Source organism: Triticum urartu, chromosome 3A (genome assembly GCF_056163025.1).
Source record: "Triticum urartu cultivar PI428250 chromosome 3A, HENAU_Tu73, whole genome shotgun sequence".
In the NCBI taxonomy this organism is placed as follows: Eukaryota; Viridiplantae; Streptophyta; class Magnoliopsida; order Poales; family Poaceae; genus Triticum; species Triticum urartu.
In genome coordinates, this window is record NC_141875.1 from 557,729,292 (window position 1) to 557,737,346 (window position 8,055).

General features: G+C 48.0%; 1 pseudogene; it reads right to left on the reverse strand.

The window, feature by feature from the left end:
- Positions 1-5,847: 5,847 nt before the first annotated feature.
- LOC147980506 (uncharacterized) lies at positions 5,848-6,862 on the reverse strand (annotated as a pseudogene).
- Between the last annotated feature and the right edge of the window lie 1,193 nt (positions 6,863-8,055).

Consider the following 8,055-nt stretch of genomic DNA (forward strand, 5'->3'; position numbering starts at 1 on the left):
AATCATCATGTTTTCAAAACTTGCATCCATCCCGGTCTTCCCGTTCCTTCCGTTGTGCGTTCTGAGCCCAGTCACACTGGCACGCGTCCGCGGCATGTCCGAAATAGTATTTTATAAGTGGCGGAAAAGTGTTCTAGGAATGGGTTGAAAGTTGGCATGCGGTGTTTTTATAGTGTAGATAGGCCGCCTGCCAAGTTTCATCGCATTCAGAGTCCGTTTGACGCCCCAACCGTTAATTATAGCGGCCCTATAGCGGTCAAACGTCGGACGTTTTCGGTCTCCAAAAACTGTTGCGGGGCTTTCCCTCTCCTTTCTACCTAGACCATCTACACAGTCCACTACCAACGGCCAGGCCCCGAAACCCCTCCTTGCACAGTGCATCAAATCCCTCGCGTGCGTCCGAAAGTTGTCCCGAACCCGACCCGGGCAGTCATCACCGTTGGGTCCGGATCATCCCCAAACATCTATAAAACATCTTCGTTTTATTTTTTTGGCTCTCTAAGATATTTATTTGTGACCGTCCGATCCTGATCGGAGGGACCGAGTAGCCCCTAACCAAACCAACCTACCTATATAAACAGCCTAACCCTAGATTTTAGGCAGTCTGTCCCATCGCCGCCGCCGCAATCTTCTTTCTCCTTGTTTTCAGCACCGAGCTAACCAGCCACTTATTCCATCGATCCATCCATCCAACCGCCTCCGCCCGAGAGCCTCGCTCGACCCAACGCGCCACCACCGGCTGGCGACCTCACCGGAGTTCTACCGGAACCACCACTGCCAGGTCGTTCCCCTGCCCTTCCCTTTTTCCTCTCCATCTCCCTCTCGTCTCACGATCTCTCTCTCTCTCACCTTCACAGGAGGCCGACGCCATGGACGACCTCCTCGTCGCCTGTCCGTCGCCTGAGACTTCGCCCCAACGCCAATTTCCCTCGCGGCAGAGTCGTCCATGGAGGCCCCAAGGATCAACCGGCGTCCTGTTGGAAACATGAGCAAATTACTACGAGATTTAATCCGAATAAACAGAAGATAAATCATGACCACAGTAGCAGAGATTAAACTAATCATGCGAACTAGCATAGCAGATGAACATATCACATCTAGGGCACATACTAGAAGATAGAATCACATACCGTCCAGCGGGTGCAACACCGCCGGCGTTGACGTTGTCGCCCATGTCGTCGAGGACGAGGTTTCCGAGGTCGGGGAAGAAGTCGTCATTCGCGAAGTCGTCGCTGCCAGCAGTCGCGCGAGTGCGCTCCCCAAAAACCTGATCACCCCTCTCCCGTACAGGATCATGAGAGGCGGGGTTCCGGAGGCCTGCTGTCCCTTCTCGCGGTGCACGCCGGAAGGAGGGATGGAGAAGACTTGCTTGGCGGCGCAATGATCTGGAATGGTGGTGAGAAACCATACGAAGCGACGGCGGCTAGGGTAGACGTTTGCCTGACTATATAGTGCGGGCCGGGTAGGTCGTGGGAATAAACCCCACGTCCGAGTCGTCACGATCCAAAAGAATCGGAAACGGTTCAGTAATTAACGCGCCCGTTAATTATTAATTAATGACTCATTAATTTTCCCATGCAGCAAAAATATAGACAACGTGCATAGCTCTGTCCTCGGCTCGGCTCAATCCCGCAACCCACGGCGCATCGTGACGAGGCGTGGCGTGGCGAGGCGAGCGAGGAGGAGGAGCGCGCGTGTAGGTCTCCTCTTCTCATGCTCATACAAGTGGTAGAAGAGCTCACCTTATAAAGAGGTGCAACTCTCTCTCAACTTCCCGGGTGGGACTAAACTTTAGCCTCACTCACTCCACTCACATGTGTGCATGAATGGGCTAAGAGAATTTCAGAATTTTAGTTGGGCTTTGGGTCAAAGGCCTACTAGCAAAATTCCAACAATCCCCCACAAAGTCTCATTGGCACATCTCATCATTTAGTTCCAAAACATTATTTTATATATCGGTGCTTAGTGGAGACTGTGAAGTTGAACTTCCACTTAGAAATTTATGCTACACTAGATCACAACTTGAATAGTGGACTATGCCTTGAACTACAAGTTTTCTGTGAAACTAGTTTCACACAAATTCTTGACCGATACTGGGCTGCCGCAAGGCTTCCCCGCGGGTGGAGCGTATACGACATACTCCAGGGCCTTTCATGAATTTATTAGAGAACACCCAATTCTCACAGACTACGACGTTAACAGTCAAATTCATATAGGTGTGTTCCTCAGAAGATGTTCTGCAGGACAACATCTCTGCTTACCCGAATAAGCCACTTGGAACACATTAAGATAAGTATCAACCTCCCATGCATATCAGGAGAGTATTGCATCTTCACGGAGTGGGATAATTAATATAGGGATACTCTCCTCCCAGCTGACCAACAGCTTGTCTCCCACTTCTACTTCACGGGATCTCCGATCACATAGAGTGGTTTACCACTATGGACAACTCATGCGGTGGGTCTCAAACCCATCTCCATCGATGCATTATCTATCACATTACGTGATAGACCCTTTGTGAAGGGATCTGCCAAGTTTTTCGACGTTTGGATATAATCCAACGTAATAACTCCGGAGTTCCTTAATTTTCTGACAGATTTTAGTCTCCTCTTCACATGCCTTGAGGACTTCATATTGTCCTTAGAACTGTTTATCTTGACGATCACAGTTTGATTATCACAGTTCATCAGGATAGGGGGTATCGGTTTTTCAACCATAGGTAAGTCCATCAAGAGTTCACGAAGCCACTCTGCTTCAACAGTGGCAGTGTCTAATGCTGTGAGTTCTGCTTCCATAGTTGACCTCGTTAAGATGGTCTGCTTGCAAGACTTCCAGGAAACAGCGCCACCACCAAGTGTAAAAACATAACCACTTGTGGCCTTAATCTCATCAGCATCAGATATCCAGTTTGAGTCACTATAACCCTCCAGTACCCTTGGATACCCGGTGTAGTGAATCCCATAGCTCGCGGTGCCTTTCAAATAGCGCATAACTCTCTCAAGCGCATGCCAATGATCATCTCCCGGTTTTTACACAAACCGACTCAGCTTGCTCACAGCAAAAGAGATGTCAGGCCTCGTGGCACTCGCCAAATACATAAGCGAGCCAATAATCTGAGAATACCTCAGTTGATCTCTAGCAATCCGTCGATTCTTTCGAAGCAACACACTAGCATCATATGGAGTTGGAGAAGGCGTGCAGTCGCTATACCCAAAACGACTCAAGACCTTTTCCACATAATGAGACTTAAGCAGTGTGATCCCACCATTCTCATCTCTCAACAGCTTGATGTTTAAGATAACATCAGCTACTCCTAGATCCTTCATCTCAAAATAGCGAGATAAGAAATCCTTAACCTCCTTGATTAAATCAAGTTTGGTTCCAAAGATCAATATGTCGTCGACATACATACAAAGAATAATTCCTTCGCCCCCACCATAGCGATAGTACACGCACTTGTCACCATCGTTTACTACAAAGCCGGCAGCAGTTAATGTTCTTTCGAACTTCTCATGCCACTCCTTAGGAGCTTGTTTAAGGCCATATAAAGACTTTAATAACTTGCACACCTTTCCTTCTTGACCAACTACTACAAAACCATCTGGCTAATCCATGTAAATTTCCTCCTTCAACTCTCCATTGAGGAAAGCCGTCTTAACGTCCATTTGATGAACAAGAAGACCATGTGAGGCAGCCAGTGATAGTAGCACCCGAATTGTGGTCAGTCTAGCCACGGGTGAGTAAGTATCAAAGAAGTCTTCACCTTCTTTCTGGGTATAACCCTTGGCCACAAGCCGTGCCTTGTACTTTTCAATCGTACCATCAGGTCTAAGCTTCTTATTGAACACCCACTTACATCCTACAGGTTTGCACCCATAAGGACGGTTAGTGATCTCCCAGGTACCGTTAGCTAAGATGGAATCCATCTCGCTACGTACAACTTCCTTCCAGTAGTCAGCATCAGGAGATGCATAGGCTTCTGAAATAGTCCTGGGTGTGTCATCCACGAGGTACACAATGAAATCATCACCAAAAGACTTTGCAGTCCTCTGTCTCTTACTCCTCATAGGAGTTCCATTGTTACCCTCAATAGGATTCTCAACGTGTTCCATCGCAATGGTGGGTTCAGGAATTACAGTGAATTCCTCACTAGATGGAGTAGGTATCTCCTGATTTGATGGACTCGACATATCCTTCATAGGAAATATGTCCTCAAAGAAAGTTGCATCATTTGATTCCATAATCGTACCAACATGCATGTCGGATACCTCAGATTTTATTATCAAAAATCTATAGCCGATGCTATGAAAAGCATAGCCCAGAACAACACAATCCACGGTTTTTGGTCCAAGGTTGCGCTTCTTGGGAATTGGTATATTGACTTTCGCCAAACAACCCCAAGTACGTAGGTAAGAGAGTTTCAACCTTTTCCTTTCCCATTCCTCAAATGGAGTCATGGTCTTATGCTTTGTGGGAACTCGGTTTAGGACATGACACGCAGTCATTAGCGCCTCCCCCCACCATTCCTTGGATAGACCCGAAGTGTCTAACATGGTGTTAACCATATCAGTTAGAGTTCGGTTCTTTCTTTCGGCTACCCCATTTGACTGGGGTGAGTAGGGAGGCGTCCTCTCATGGATTATACCATGTTCCGCACAAAACAGATCAAATTCATTAGAAAAATACTCTCCATGATCAGACCTAAGCCGTTTAATTTTTCGATCAAGTTGGTTCTCTGCCTCAGCTTTATAGTTTTTAAAGAAAGTCAAAGCCTCATCTTTTGATTTTAGAAGATACACATAACAATATCTAGTGGAGTCATCAATCAACGTCATGAAGTATCTCTTTCCACCGTTTGTCAACACGCCATTCATCTCACAAAGATCAGAATGTATAAGCTCAAGTGGCCCCAAGTCTCTTGCCTCTGCAGTCTTATGGGACTTGCGAGGTTGCTTAGCTTGCACACATACTTGGCACTTGGAGCCTCTGACAGTAGAGATTTTCGGAATTAAATTCATATTGGCTAACCACGTCATGCAACCAAAGTTAATATGACAGAGTCGTGAATGCCAAATATCAGACTCATTATTGTGGCAAACATTATTAATAACTTTAGTGCAAATATCTGACAAAGATAGGCGGAACAAGCCTCCGCACTCATAGCCTTTTCCAACAAATTGTCCACACTTAGAAATTACAACTTTATTGGATTCGAAAACCAACTTAAAACCATCTCGACATAAACGGGAACCGCTAACGAGATTTTTATTGATGGACGGCACATGATGAACATTATTCAGACGCACAGTCTGCCCCGAAGTAAACTTCAGATCGACCGTACCAACACCTCGAACGATGGCATGTGACCCGTTCCCCATCAGCACGGGTGAAGTCCCTGTTGCCTGGTAAGAAGAAAACATGGAGGCGTCAGCACAAACATGTACATTGGCACCAGTGTCAATTAACCAATGAGGGGATTGAAATACTGAAAGGATGGTAGGAAAAATACCGTACCTTGATTCCTTCATATCAGTATCACCGATGACAACATTAGCGGACTTGCCTCTCTTCTCATGTTCGCGCTCCTCAAAGCGGTTAGGACACTTCGGAGCCCAGTGATTAGGATCACCGCAGACATGGCAAAGTCCATTCCCCTTCTTATGAGAATTCTTCTTGAAGTTGGTAGAATGTGATGGCTTGTTCTTTGTATCAAACTTGCCTTTGCCCTGAGTTTTGTTCTTATTGTTTTTGAACTTGTTGGGCTGGGAGTTCTTCTTCTGTACCATGTGGGCACTAGAACCTCCCTCAGAAACTCGAGCACGTGTGTCCTTTGCTCTCGCCTTCTCTTCAAACATCAAGAGTACCAATGAGATCCGCAATGGAAAACTCCTGTCTCTTGTGTTTCAGGGAAGTAGCAAAATTGTTCCACAAAGGTGGAAGCTTGGCAATGATGCCTCCGTCAACAAATTTGTCTGGCAACACACACTTGAAGTACTCAAGTTCTTTTGCGAGCGACTGTATCTCATGAGCCTGCTGTACAACAGGGCGCTCATCAGTCATCTTGTAGTCATAGAATTGCTCCATGACGTACAACTCGCTGCCGGCGTCCGAGGCACCAAACTTGGCCTCGAGCGCAGCCCACATGTCCTTGCCGTTGTTAAACGACATATACGAATCCACAATGGAGTCATCAAGAACACTCAGAAGAGCGCCTTTAAAGAGGGTATCGACCTTCTCAAAAGCTTCCAGCTGTCCTGGATTAAGATCGCCCTCAGGCTTGCCCTTGGTGGCATCATAGCAGCCCATGGTCTGAAACCAGTAGACTACTCTCGTACGCCACCTCTTATATTGCGCCCCTTTAAAGGCAGGCGACTTCAGATGCGCAGAAAAACCACTTGGAGTAAATTGCCTATAATCAGGTTTTTGGATTGTTGGAAATATGAGCAAATTACTACGAGATTTAATCCGAATAAACATAAGATAAATCATGACCACAGCAGCAGAGATTAAACTAATCATGCGAACTAGCATAGCAGATGAACATATCACATCTAGGGCACATATTAGAAGATAGAATAACATACGGTGCAGCGGGTGCAGCACCACCGGCGTTGAAGTTGTCGCCCATGTCGTCGAGGACGAGGTTGCCGAGGTCGGGGAAGAAGTCGTCGTTCGTGAAGTCGTCGCTGCCAGCAGTTGCGCGAGTGCGCTCCCCAAAAACCTGATCGCCCCTCTCCCGTACAAGATCACGAGAGGTGGGGTTCCGGAGGCCTGCTGTCCCTTCTCGCGGTGCACGCCGGAAGGAGGGATGGAGAAGACTTGCTTGGCGGCGCAATGATCTGGAACGGTGGTGAGAAACCATACGAAGCGGCGGCGGCTAGGGTAGACGTCTGCCTGACTATATAGTGCGGGCCGGGTAGGTCGTGGGAATAAACCCCACGGCCGAGTCGTCACGATCCAAAAGAATCGGAAATGGTTCAGTAATTAACGCGTCCGTTAATTATTAATTAATGACTCATTAATTTTCCCATGCAGCAAAAATATAGACAACGTGCATAGCTCTGTCCTCGGCTCGGCTCAATCCCGCAACCCGCAACCCGCGGCGCGTCGTGACGAGGCGTGGCGTGGCGAGGCGAGCGAGGAGGAGGAGCGCGCGTGTAGGTCTCCTCTTCTCATGCTCATACAAGTGTTAGAAGAGCTCACCTTATAAATAGGTGCAACTCTCTCTCAACTTCCGGGGTGGGACTAAACTTTAGCCTCACTCACTCCACTCACATGTGTGCATGAATGGGCCAAGAGAATTTCAGAATTTTAGTTGGGCTTTGGGCCAAAGGCCTACTAGCAAAATTCCAACACGTCCTGCCCGCGCCTTTCGAGGACCTCGTCGTCGCCCCGTTCCCTGCTTCCCAAAGTTCTTCACCGCGAGGACTTCTTCGAGCCAAGCCGCGTCAAGCTTCAAGTTCCCCCGCCACATCTTTCGTCAAAACCGGACGGGACCGACCGGATCTGCTCTTCTCCGCCTTGATCCGACGCTTCCTAGCCGGAATTCGCGCCAAGTCCGACCGCCGCCCAGCCTCTGCATCATGCGCTGCCTCCCCTGCTTCTACACGCGAACGAGGCTGAAGACACGCCCCTCCTACCCGCGTTGACCGAGGCCGCGCTAGGCCAGATCCCACCAGCGCCCGCCACGCGCGTGGGCCGCCTTGCCTCCCCAAGGCCCAGCACCCCGCAGGCCTGATCCACCGCGCCCTCCCACGGGCCGCCTTCCCGTCTGGGCCGAGCCCATGGGTGAGCAGCCCCCAAGCACCCCACCCTCTGCACTGTTCGGCCCTGTTCTAGATTCGGCCCACATATGTTTTTTACAGATCTGTGATTTATCTATTTATCCAGAGAAAACCAGTTTTACAGAATAGCCCTTGCATTTTCATGCATATAATAACTCATCATCCGTGCATCGGTTTAAAATGATTTATATATGAATTATGACTAGAATTTCGTCTAGTTTCATAATATTCCACTTTCATGAATGTTTAAAATGTTTAAACTTGTTGTTTG